The following is a 13,624-nucleotide window of genomic DNA, read 5'->3' as shown; positions in this document are numbered from 1 at the left end:
AGGGTGAACTGTCCGACTGAGTAGAGACAGTTAAACTACCTTCCCTTCTTTAAGGGGCCAGGACATTCATTGATCCGAGACATTAAAAGGATTCCCTCCAGGCACTGCTCGGCCTTTGCTGCTGTTATTGTGAGGACAGTAAATCCTCACTCCCTGACCAGGGCTCGAGTCCAGGCAACAGTGGTGAAACTACTGTACCCTTACCACTAGACCACCTGGGAACAAGTAGACTTGCATCATTTCTTAATAACACAGCTTCCGGCTTTTATTTCATTGGTAATCAGTTGCTCCTGCAAAATGATCGCATCATTGAGTTTTTACAGTATGGAAAGAGGCCGATCATCCCAGTTTCCATCACTTGGCCTTTTAGCCTTGTGTGCTGTCATGTTTCAAGTGTTCATTTCAATGTCATTTTCCCTGTAACATTTTAATCTCACGCATCACTACCAATGAGACTGAAGTTTAAGATGGGAAAACTGTGTTCATGCCCCGTCGGGAAAGTGAACCTCATTTTCACACACAGAAGGAAACAAACAAGGACACCTTCCACCGAGAGTTCCAGAGGCTTTAGGAGAGAGCAACCCCCAGAAAGCAGAATTTCACTCACTTGGCTCTATTGTCCCATTTCAGACTTCAAAACTAGAATCTGTTTACAGCAACCAAAGGAAGAACTCGGCGGCTGCCGTGGGTTTGTGTTCCTCCCCCGCTGTTCACCTGTCACTCTGCAGTTTTCCTGCTTGACCTCGCTCTTCTGGTCAAACGTCGCTCATGCCAGCTGCTTCTTGCTATTCCGAACCCACTTTCCTCAAGTATGTGGTCGGACAAACAGGAAAGTGGAATTTCAAACACATTTCTCGCCTGTGGAGGAAATGGTGTTGCCATAATTTCAGATAAGATTGGACGGGTTCTTGTTGATTTGGAAGGAGCGAGTATACAACAGGCCCCAGTGAGACTCGAACTCACGACCTGGTATTTACAAGACCAGTGCTCTAACCACTGAGCCACGGAGCCAGGCAGACAAATTTGGAAAGAGGATCTCATGTATTAGAAACGACAAAGTAATAGATAATTGGAGACCTTGTGTTTTATGAACCAAGACGGAACAAAACCGAAACAGAGCAGAGGGGCATCACGTGCAGAAGGACGGGAGAATGCAAGGCCGAATCAGAGTGTCCTGAGTGACATAAACAGATCTTTCCTGGTAGTCCAGTGATTATGATCCAGTGCTTTCACTGCCATAGCCTGTTAATGGTTAACATTTACAGGAATAAATACGAAATATTGACTGATCTTTAGAAGCAGAATTATGTCATTGACCAGTCAAAATCGATTCACTCCATGTTACAGTTCCACATCTGCAATGCCAGCAGCAACTGCCTGACGTGTAATCAGTTTAAAACAAGAATAGAGGGGAGGTCAGGAAAAGTGAAGTGCAATGGTAGTTTGTGAGAGTTGACTGTGGGCCGAGTGGAGCCAGGCTAAATGTGAGTGCTGAAGACCAGTCTTCACTGTTAACCCTGGTATACAGATCACATTGGATCAATCACACAAGGACTCTCCTTTGTGTGTTGTCCTTTGCACATCACAACTCGGTTCAGTGCCTCGAGGGGTTCAGAAACTTTTAATTTGGCAACTAACTCAGCTCAGTGGTCCACAAACTAAGCTGTGTCGGGACAATGTTTAAACGGGCCACCACTCATTGCCACGACCCAGAACTATACAGAAAGAGGAAGAACACCAATACAAAATCTTTGCTTTGAACGGATATCCCTGCAATTTCATCCGCAGGTGCCTACTAAATAGCAACACGCAGAGGACACATTATGCCCTAACACACTGGCTACACTGCCATACATCAAGAACGTATCAGAACTGACCACTAGGAATTACTGTAGCACACAAGCCCAACGCATGCTACGACAAACACTCACAAGGATTAAAGACCCCATTCCCACGACATGCAGAACCGACATAGTTTACAAAATACCGTGCAACGATTGCCACAAACATTATACCAGAGAGACAGGAAGGAAACGAGCCATCGGAATACATGAACTTCAGCTAGCAGCAAAATGACACGACGAACTTTCCCTAATATCAGTACACTCGGATAATGAAGGCCATCAGTTTAACTGGGACAACATAACCGTAGTAGCCCAAACCAAATATAGACACAAATGGGAATTCCTAAAGGCATGGTTCTCAATCCATAATGCAATCAGCAAACATATAGAATTGGACCCAATATACACAACCCATACAGAACAGAACGGGAAATGACAGAACTCACCGCAACAGACCGGACAGTATAAATTCCAAGTGGAGTAGAACATCGCTTCATCGGAAGTCTCACTCATGATGTTACCTAGCATGGTGACGAAACGTCTGAACGGAAACAAGCCAGCTGGGCGAGCAAGTTAACAACATCAACTATACCGTTTAATGTGTGACTCAGTGTCAGTCTTTGTGATTTTCACACATTGTTCGACCCGCTTCTCCCGCCGTACACAAGGTTCCCCGACAAAAGGCAGCTTTATGTGGAACACAAGCAGTTTCTCCTGACAATGGGTACCGTTGCCATGAGCTGGGATATGAAGTAGACAGTGAGTTGAAGTAGCCCCACACTCATGTTACTCATTTACCTTTCAATTTCAATTTTCAATTTCCAAAACCCAGCGATCCAATCACTTCAGCTGCTGAGAATCTGACAAAAACAGCGCTGGGCGCACATTCCTCTTCGGAAGCATCTGTCAATTTGCAATGGTCGAAAAACTGTCAACTTCACTCGAGCGAGGGAGGATACAACATTTCAATCTTCCAAACCAAAGTCAGACGCCGTATCAATTACACCACTGGCTCCACACGTCTTGCTGCAGCTTTCATCCTGTCGACTTGTGATGTATTCAGGGATACTGGCTGAAAAAGCATTCGCAAGGTGAATATCCAGCAAAATAATCGCCGTCACTGCTGCACTTCAATGTTCTCCACTTTGTGAAGCGGTGAATTTCCCTGGCAAACGAAACACGTTCGTGCCTGCTTTGCTGTCACCCGTTTCTCTGCCACCCGTTTCTCTGCTGGAACTTGCCATCGTTTTATTCACAGTCATTCCAAAGTTTGCCTCTCGTATCTTTTTTTTCTTAAGTTTATCTCCTCTCAACTTAAAACTGTCCCCGAGTCTTGAAGTCTCCCATCCTCGGGAAAAGACAACTACCATTAGTACTATCTCCACGTCTCACTGTTTTATAAACTTCTATCAAGTCGCCTCTCAAGCTCTGAAGCACCAGCGAAAATAGTCCAAGTCTATCCAACCTTGCTTTATAAATCAAACCTTCCGTAGCAGGCAACATCCTGGTAAACCTCTTCTTAACACTTGCCAGCTTAATAATATGCCTCCTGCAACTGTGCGACCGAAACTGCACACAGTATTCCAGAAGAGGACTCACCAACATCCTGTACAACCTCAATATGACTTTCCCAACTACTAAATTGAAACGATTGAGCAATGAAGGCAGGCGTGCTAAAAGCCTGTTTAACCCCTCTGTCCATATGTGGTGTAAACTTCAAAGAATTATGTACCTGCACCCCAAGGTCCCTAAGGAGGCACCTTAACAGTGAGACATAGTCTGTGGGCGGTTGGGGAATAGTTTCGAATTTCTTTGACTTCACGTCTAAAGAAATTTATTGTACACGTGCAGCTGAATAAGATCGGCAATTCATTCTCCGTGAAGAACTATAAATGAAACTGAACATTTTTTCAATTAAAAAGTAAAATTAGACCCTCTCGAGTCGGAAGGAAACCGTCGCTCAGAGGCACAATTCCCGCTTTAAAATGGTGCCTTAATGATTCGACCACATTCCGATGATGTTCGGAACATTTCATACTTTCCGAACTCCACCCAAGAAATCCACAAACAAGGCTCTGTCTCTTTGCATTTTGAACCCTCCCTTCCTCTCAGCAGTTCTTTATTTTAAGCTGATAAAAATTCTGAACAAAGTTGAATGTAACATTCGCACGTTTCAATGAGATAAATCAAATTCCTTTTTTGAATGTTTCAATGACCTGTGGAGTTTGCATCAAATTGAATTGAAGCGAGTTAAACAGCTTTTTCCCGCAACTTAATTCAATTTTGAATAGCCATATGAGAAGTGTTTGCGATCTGAAAAATAATCATCTTTTATTCTCTCTCCGCAAATATTTTTTGACATTTCGAACATTTCCAAGACGTTTGTCGATCGTTGAGTCATTTCCAAACCCTCAGAACCTGGCAATTTCCCATAAACTTTGTTCAAAATTGACTATGCTCCTTAGCGTCTTATCCCACGACAAATTAAAACTGCGCCAGCAGAGACTTGGACTCACAACCTCGGCATTACACACGCCTCGACACAGTCATATAAATACTGCGGGCTAACCAACTACGCCACTGGAGCGACACACACTGAATATTTCCAATTATACCTTATCGGTTGGCAAATCGGCTGTGAACTGGGATTATATGATTCTTTTCCCAAGTGGTTCCTGACTTTTTTGAGGAAATTACTGAAGTACGGAGTGCTAAACTGGATTAATTACTGCTGTGCACATTTTCAGCATTTTCCTACAGTGTTCCCTGAGCCTTTGATGTTTCCAGCCTGTAGAAATCTGTCAATCAGGCTCTTGCCAGGGTTGCGCGGTTTTGACTGTAGGGTGAAGCTGAATGGGCCTGGCAAAATTTCCCTGCAATGTCGTGAAGTTAGAGAAGTTTATAAAGTCATGAGGGCTATGAACAGGGTGAATGGTCGAGGTCTTTTTTCACCGGCTGGGCCAGTCCAAAACTACAGGGAATATATTTAAGGTGAGAGGGGAAAAATAAAATGGGAGCTGAGGGGCATTTTTCACGCAGAAGGTGGTGCGTGTATGGAATGAACTGACGGAGGAAGTTGTGGAGGCTGGTGAAATGACAACATTTCAAAGGCATCTGGATGATTGCATGAATCGGAAGGGTTTAGAGGGATAAGGGCCAAATGCTGGCAAATGGGGCTAAATTAATTTCGGATATCTGGTCGGCATGGACAAGGTGCACCGAAGTATCTGTTTACGTGCTGTCCATCCTGACGATGCTACAGTTGCTAACCCCCAGTTTAATCATTTGTTTGCGTAGGCTGCGGGAGCCTGTCTCTGTGGCGCAATCGGTTAGCGCATTCGGCTATTAACTGAAAAGTTGGTGGGTTAAGACCACCCTGAGACGAAAGGGCTACTTTGCTTTTAACCCCGATGACCATTCTCCGTGACAAGTTCTCAGTGAGAATTTTGGCTGCAAGAAGGTAACCATGTTAGCTCCTCAGGTATCGAGCGAATCCCCAAACAGACAGCTCTTAACGCGCAACCAAAGCAAAAATGACAAGGCGAATGCAGTTGCAGACACAGCAAAGCATGAATGCTGTCTGTGGGACACCTCGACTTGTCTGTGTCACGAACTGCTCACACAAGTGGCAGCGGGGCAATTCCAAACTGCGCTTTCAATTATACTGGGAGTTTAGTCCAACGCCACTTTCCGAAAAGTGCTCAAATAAGGGAAAAAACAGAACAGAATTAGAATGACCCATGAAAAGTGACAATTAGCAATCACAGTCTCGAAGGGCTGGGTTTCCCTTCTGATCAACAATGCGGGTGTGCCTGCACGGCAATGATTGCAGCGGATCGAGAAGGCAGCTCATCAGTTCCCTTCTCCAGGGCAGAAATGAAGGAAATGAGAGAAAATTAACAAAACTTTCCATCGAAATTACTCTCCTTTTCGCCACAACAGCAAATAACTGCGATTAGAATTCATGCAGGATTTGATTTCACAGCAGCAGTGGTACAACAATCTCTATTCGCTCTCAGTGAAAAGGATGAACAACGTAACTTGCCTGGAACATGAAGCAGCAGCGCAGCCTGCTTTTCCCGATATCATGCTGGGGGCAATCCATGCCACTGTACCATGGAAACATGGCCTGGACGCTGGCCCGATGGAGAATCTGTGCTGTCCCACATCAAAGATCAGTTTGCGAGCAACAAAGACATTTGGTTGCGTTCAACTTAAACGCAGCTCATCCCGACCATGCTTCCGCACAACCTACGCCTCCTCAGAGACTGGAACCTCAATCCAGCACCTAAGACCATGACGAGCTGTTAGCTCAGAAATGACATCTTCCGATGTTGCTACTGCAACACAACAGCGAAGGCACAGGGAAAGGCTTCGAGGATCCCTATCCGGCTCGTACATTTTCTTAACTATTCGGGTATGCCCGGTTACAATATCAATTTCCCACCAGATGCTGATAGCCCATCCATCAAAACAAACATCAATGTAAAGCTGAATCTACCTCGTGAGACTTGGTCGAGGAACAAATGTAATGCACCTGTGAGAAACTGTGCTTGGTTCTGCTTCGGTAAAGAAGTATGAACTGTACAACATTTCTGGAACTTAGATTTTCACTTTGGAGAATGTTATCGCTCACTGCTCGAAACAGAACAGCTGTCGCATTTACAAGTATTATTAAGAAATAAAGAAAATAAAGCCCTTTCCTCACATTTGAACATGTGTTAAAATATGCACCATTCCAAAGGTTTACAAAGTGCACAAGATTGGAAACAGTGGAAGAAGATAATGGGCACTGGGCACATTCTTGTAACTAATATATTGGAAAAACAGGGAGATCAGTGCCCTCTGTCATTTGTACTGCCATCTGTAAGCTTATCACTTTCTGTCTTACATTCGCACCACTTGCTTTCCATTTAAAGCTTGGATTCACCATCAGTCTGAATTTACACCAAGCAGCGAATTAGTCTGTGAACTCTACAGGCAGAGGGATGTCGAGTTAAATTCGGGACAGAAGCAGGCAGCGAATCAGAGAGTGGGTAAATTGATATCATGTATGACAACCAGGAAAAAAAACAAATAATTAGAACGGATAAGCTTGACGCGTTGAATAAGATCCATATGGTCCATTCTATCTGCTCCCCCATCCCACGAGATCATGGATAATCTGATCATCCAGAGACGCCACTTCCATGCCTTATCCACTTAATCCTTCATATGCTTAATCATTAAAAATGTATATTTGAGCTTTTATTATACTTATCGACCCACCCTAACAGCCCTCTGTAGTAAAGAATTCCACAGACTCATAGCCCCTGAGAGAAAATGAATCCTCCTCGTCTCTGTCAAGATGATCAGAGGATTTGATAAGGTGGACAGTGGGAGCCTTTTTCCTCGGATGGTGATGGCTAGCACGAGGGGACATAGCTTTAAAGTGAGGGGTGATAGATATAGGACAGATGTCAGAGGTAGGTTCTTTACTCAGAGAGTAGTAAGTGCGTGGAATGCCCTGCCTGCAAAAGTAGTAGACTCGCCAACTTTAAGGGCGTTTAAATGGTCATTGGATAAACATACGGATGATAATGGAATTGTTTAGGTTAGATGGGCTTCAGATTGATTTCACAGGTCGGCGCAACATCGAGGGCCGGAGGGCCTGTACTGCGCTGTAATGTTCTATGTTCTATGTTCTATGTCCTAAGTGGGTGACTCCTCAGACTGAGATGATGCCCCCTGGTCCTGAACTCTTCCACACAGAGAAAACATCCTCCACACATTTATCTTGTCAAGCCCCCTCAGAATATTAACTGTTTCAATGCGGTCTTCACTCATTCTTTTAAAGTCCAATAAGTACAGGCCCAACCTATTCAATCTCTCCTCACACGAAAATCCCTCTACACACCAGAGAACGCGGTGAACCTTTACTGCACTGACCCAATGCTAATGTATCTTTCTTTAGATGTGGGTTCCAAAGCTGTTCACTGTATTCTGCCTGTACATTGTATAACTGTAACAATCCCTCTCTACATTAATTGTCCATTCTCTTCGAAATAAAGGCTACATTAAAGTTGATTTCTGTCACCTGACGAAGGAGCCGCTCTCCAAATGCTTTTGATTTCAAATAAACCTGTTGGACTACTGACTTCTGACTCATTATTTAGCTTCTTACTTATTTTTGTGTCATCCACATTGTTGATAATGATACATTCACTTCAATCATGTAAGTCATTGGTTGTGTCTTGGGGGGGAAAGTGATTGATGTGAAATGATGTTGAAACTCCCATGATTCAGCAACCTGCAAGAATTCAGGACTACGTGCCTGATGCTCCAGTGTCTTCGTCTCGACTACAATACCGTCCCTGGTCACTGAATAATGTCTTATTTGTTTTGTGCATATTTTCTGAAGGAAGGTGACTTGCAAAGTGTCTGAAAACTAAATGGTCACAGTAGTTCTGGCAGAATCAGTGGACTGAGAGTTCAACTTTCACATCAGAGCTGAAGATCCCAGTCAGACAATAGATCGAGGAACAACACGGAAGAGAGGCTTTGGAGTGAAAGAGGAGGAAAATCGAGGAACGTGAAATGTTGGAAAGCAATACATGGGATCTGTCTCAAGAGTTGGAGCTCGAAGGCTCATTGTGGGTGCTAATGGGTCAGATTTTCTACCTGCTGTTTGAATGGACTCACACAGCAGTCCCTGTTTTAACAATTACAACTCGCTTCAAATCAAAACGTTAATGAATGTTGCTGTCCCAAAATGGTTCAATTATTCGCCAAGTGAGAGACACCCTTGGTTTATGGGTTATTGTCATTTCCTCAGACCTTTACATAGAATCCATACAGTGTGGAAGCAGGCCCTTCAGCTTAACAAGTCCACACTGGCCCTTGGAGCATCCTACCTCTATAACCCACCTAATATGCACATCGCTGAACTCCACGGGCTATGTAGCATGGCCAATCCACCTCGCCTGCACATCTTGGGACTGTGCGAAGAAACCGGAGCACACCCATGCAGGCACGGGGAGAATGTGCAAACTCCACACAGAGAGTCACCCGAAGGTGGAATCAAACCCAGATACCTGGTGCTGTGAGGTAGCGGTGCTAACCACTGAGCCACCATGCTGCTCTTAGTGGGCATATCTGAGTGCCTCTCTGTCGGTATCAAGTGGAGGATGATTGAAATGTTGATTGAACTGCTCCTTCAGTCAGTATCGGGCCAGTTGGCCAGATTGATCCAATTGCAACAAACCGCTCCCCACCATCTTCTCAGAGGCAATTGGGACGTTGTAATAAATGCTGAAGGTACTCACGTCTAGGGGAGGAATTAAAAAAAAAAGGCTTGAAGTTTCTTTACGCTCATCAGATTGATAAATGTTCTAATTTACTGCTAACACTCGTCATGACTATTTTGCCGCTGCTATTTTAAAGGGTAGCATGGCTGATCAGTCTGAGGCACCATATTTAAGCTCCAGTATTTAATGAGTTGTGGGTTCGAACACGGCCGTTAGCAGTATCGTTTGTGATATACCCCAGGAAAGGTCAATTTTGTAATTGGGTGTACATCATTCCTCGGGCTTCTGGCAGTTTCAGTGATGAAAGCAATAAAATGACAACAGGTACTGAAAACAATGAGAGCTCCAGCTGTACAGCACCTTCTCAGATCTCCACTTGGGGACTTTGCATGCCATGTTGGCGCCAGTTTCTGTGTCTCCAGTGGCTGAAAGAGCTGTGGCTCGAGACCACCCAGGGATACTGCCTTTGTGGTTTCAGATCAAACAATTATACCAACCACGTACCTACATTTCACCAACGAGAACTCTATGATGGGTTTGGGTTTAAACGAGCACCGTCAGTGATTCACCATCGACTCCACCGGGAGAGGGACAAGTCGCAGACTATGACACCGTACTGTCCAATCAGAGAGTGTTGTGGCCCTTTGATCTTTTAGTTATAAATTCTGTGTCTGTCACCTCTCTCACTAACATCTGATGAAGAAGTGAGGCTCCGAAAGCTTGTGTTTTCAAATAAACTAGTTGGACTATAACCTAGCGTCGAGTGATTTCTGACTTTGTCTGCTCCAGTCCAACACCGGCACCTCCACATTCGGGGATTTTGCGCAGTTTGTTGACGCCCGTTTCCGTGGCTCAACGGATCAGCATCAGGATGTAAATTGAAAAAGATGCTGGCTCGAGACCATGTGCTTCAGTTGTTTTGGTCAAGCAATTAAGGCTCCAAGTCCTTCCATTTAACCCACGCAAAATCCATGACAAGATTGAATTCAAAACACACCCATCAAAGACTCTCTCTTACCCTGCTCCACACAGAGTGAGATAGAGACAAACAGCGGGATTTGATCCCTCTCTCCAATTTCCCGCTGCCAGCAGAAAGCGGCCACTGCAGCTTCAATCACGGCTTCCTGTCCATCTCTGGGACACAGTTTACAGAAACTGATTCCTCATGAACGGTTCTTCTCGTGTGAAACGGGCGAAAAAGCTTTTGTTCAATTTGACAACGGATGCAGCAGATTCTCCTTGTCTTTAGAACCTTTTTAACCAAACCCTTGTCTTTAAATTAGAAGCGGTAATATGTTGTAATGAGAACAGCAATATAAAGACGAACTCTGCTCACATTTATCGAAAAGTGGGAAAAACACAACTTGTTCGGTTAATGAAGGAGCAGCGCTGTGAGGCGAATGTAATAACCACTACACCGCAGAAACACAGCGGGCCCACCGACACTATTTTTTATACTGTCTTGCTCTATTATGCACAGGCTATCCAGTCATCTATTACATTGCAGTTTCTGATGCATGAGACCCTCTCTCAGAGGACACCTATGCCTGCAGTGTTGGGTCTGTAGTTTGGTGATTCGCCGAGTGGCTGTGAGTTCATTTCTTTCTGGGGCCTGCGAGAATTGTCACCACCTGCTGCATCCAACATCCAAAGGAGCTCTTTAAATGTCGTTTGAAATTATTTGTGATGCAACAGTGTTAACGCCACCATGTCATTTCCTCCATCAGCCAGAAATGCGTTTGAAATACCACATTCCTGTTTGTCCTTCCAGGTGTTTGAGAGACGTCTTTCGGAAGCAGCTGATGTGAGGAATGTTCCAGTTTGGCAGTTTGAATGAGGTGGAGCAGTATAAATTGCAGAGTGACGAGGAAGCAATGGGGCAGCAACATGGACAGGGAAGCGACCGAATGATTCTTTTCTTTGCTGTAAACAGAGTCTGATTTTGAAGTTTGAAATTGAACAATATAAGACAGGTGGGTGAAATCCTTGCTTTCTGGAGGTTGGTCTCTCCTGAGGCTACTGTCACTTTTATGGGAATGTTTCTGATTGCTTCTGTTTGCGGGTGAAAATGAGGTTCAGTTCCCCGAAGGGGACATGAACACTGTTTTACCATCTCAAACTTCACTCCCATTTATTGTAACTTTTGAGATTAAAACGTCACAGGGAAAATATTATTGAGATGAACACTTGAAACGGCAGAACATACAAGGCTACAGGCCAAGTGCTGGAAACGGGGATTGATGGGCCGATAAAAACTCGACGATGCGATCATTTTGGAAGAGAAAAGACGTCAAAAGCTGCATCATTCAGAAACAATTCACGTGCTTCTGCCCTCATCTCTTGTGGTCTAGTGGTTAGGATTTGGCACTTTCACCTCTGCGGCCTGGGTGTGATTCCCGGTCAGGGAAACAGGATTGATTGTTCCTGACAGGGACAACAGCAAAGGTAAAGCAGTTGTGACGGGAATCCTTTCAATGTCTCGGATCAGTTCATGCCCCCGAGAACATGAGAATCAACGCCCCAGCCTCTTAAAGATGGGAATGGTGCCTGAACTGTTTCTGTTCAGTACGACAGTTCACCCTTCATTCTCCTCTGATATCCCTTCCCAAAGAGATTCTAAAGTTCATTGAAGCTGAGACTGGGTGATTTGTTTTGTTTCTTTGATATTCCTCCGAGCTGTAGTGATTGGGTCGGTCGGTTTGGGAAAGCAATAGGTCAGCGTGAGCAGCTGTTGGGACAGTTTCAGCTTCTCTGAAGAGGCTGGGATATTGGTGACATTCACTGATAGGAGATAGTGAAAGGGTTCTCGTTCCTCCAGAAAGTCAAACGTCGTCTCGGCTTCAGAGCAGGGAGGTGTAATAAATTTCTACACAGAGCTTGAGCCAGGTAGGAGTCGAACCTACACGCTCCTGATCCGTAGTCAGGCGCGTTACCCATTGCGCCACTGGCCCCCTGTGTGATACGGCCTTGTACACTGCAGTTATGGTATTTACATGGACATGAGTAGCAATGGTAACAGTCACAACATGAACAGCCAGCAAAGTTCATCACTGTCACTGCTTCAGTTCAATGGTCCCGACTTTGTGATGCGGCGAGTTTCACTGGCAAAGAAAACACGTTTGTCCTCAGGGAATTGCCATTCACCCTATCCAGTCCGTTCAGCCATTCAATGAGATCCCTACTGTTCTAATAAATCTCAACTCCACTTTCCTGTTTTCCCTCCACTACGTGAGGAAAACTCGAGCCTAATCACACCATCGTATATTCCTGTTATTTTTCGGAAGTTTAGATTACTTTAATGACCTGTGTGTGTTTACAGGAAATTGAATAATATGAAACGAGCAAAAAAGCCCTTCCTGCAATTTAACCCAGTGCAGAGTCAACCATATGAGAAAGTTCAGAGAACGAAAACATTACCTCCATTTCTCCCTGCACAGACATCGCTCTTCACGAGTTGAATATTTGCAGCATTTTTCTTTGTAATTGAGACATTTTCACAGACAGATCCTCCCCCTGTCCACAAACATCTGTATTGCCGAAAACTATTTTGGTTCAGATTAAAATTGCTTTCCCAAATCCTGATGCCCCAATAATTCCTGCTCCATGTCAATAAAAGCTGCTCTGGGCGAGGTCGGAGCTCGCAGCCTCGGCATTTCACGCGCCTCTGTACCGTCAGAGAAGGAGCGCGCGCTCACCGATTGCGTCACTGGAGCCACAGAGTCGTTCCGCGCGCTCATTGCCATCCCCATTTCCGGTTGTATCTTCGCGGCTGCGCCACTGCGTTTCTCTGGTTCCGGGGCCTGGGAACTGGGATTAAGTGGTCTTCTGCAGCAGTGGTTACTTCCTTGTCTGAGAAAACTGGTGAAGTAATTGATGTTAAACTGCAACGCTATTCAAATATACATTTCAACAATATCCTGCACTCTCCCCTGAACCTTTGATGATTGTTGAAATCTATCAATCTCAGTCTTCAACTTACTCAATGATAGAGTCTGGGAGCATCGAAGTTAAAGATTGCAGCCCACTCTGAGTTCTTACACGTCAGTCCACTGTTCGCCAAGTATTCCCGTTGTGCATCCGGTGCTGTTCCTAACACATCCTCAGCCATTGTTCTCATCGTACTTTTTAATCATGTATTTTACTGTGTTGCCGTGATCGTATAGTGGTTAATATTCTGCATTGTGGCCACAGCAACCTCGGCTCGAATCCGGGTCAAGGTAGCCATTATTCTTCCCCATTTTGCTCCTTGGGACTCGTCATTAGTCAAGGAATTATTTGATTTGCATGAAAATATTCACTGAGGTGGTGGTTTTATGCCCTCAAACACTCCCTCTCTCACATGTCTGCGTTTGATGTATCAGAATTCAAACTTGCCTCATCTCGCAGACATTTCTCCCTCCCACTATCACAGACCCTCTTTTACGTCCTTCCTCCCAGGTTACTGAGGCACTGCACAATCTAACACTCGCTCCACATTGACACATTGTCAAATGC

General features: G+C 44.7%; 2 non-coding genes across 2 annotated transcripts; both read right to left on the bottom strand.

The window, feature by feature from the left end:
- Positions 1 to 938: 938 nt before the first annotated feature.
- Positions 939 to 1,011, bottom strand: trnat-ugu. Its single transcript has one exon. It is a non-coding gene; the product is annotated as a tRNA-Thr (tRNA).
- A 10,997-nt stretch (positions 1,012 to 12,008) lies between these two features.
- Positions 12,009 to 12,081, bottom strand: trnar-acg. Its single transcript has one exon. It is a non-coding gene; the product is annotated as a tRNA-Arg (tRNA).
- Positions 12,082 to 13,624: the final 1,543 nt, after the last annotated feature.

The sequence above is a fragment of the Rhincodon typus genome, unplaced genomic scaffold (genome assembly GCF_021869965.1).
Source record: "Rhincodon typus isolate 14 unplaced genomic scaffold, sRhiTyp1.1 hic_rhity00001323, whole genome shotgun sequence".
Taxonomy (NCBI): Eukaryota; Metazoa; Chordata; class Chondrichthyes; order Orectolobiformes; family Rhincodontidae; genus Rhincodon; species Rhincodon typus.
Note: the sequence above shows the minus strand (reverse complement) of the source record. Positions and strands in the feature narration are given on the sequence as shown.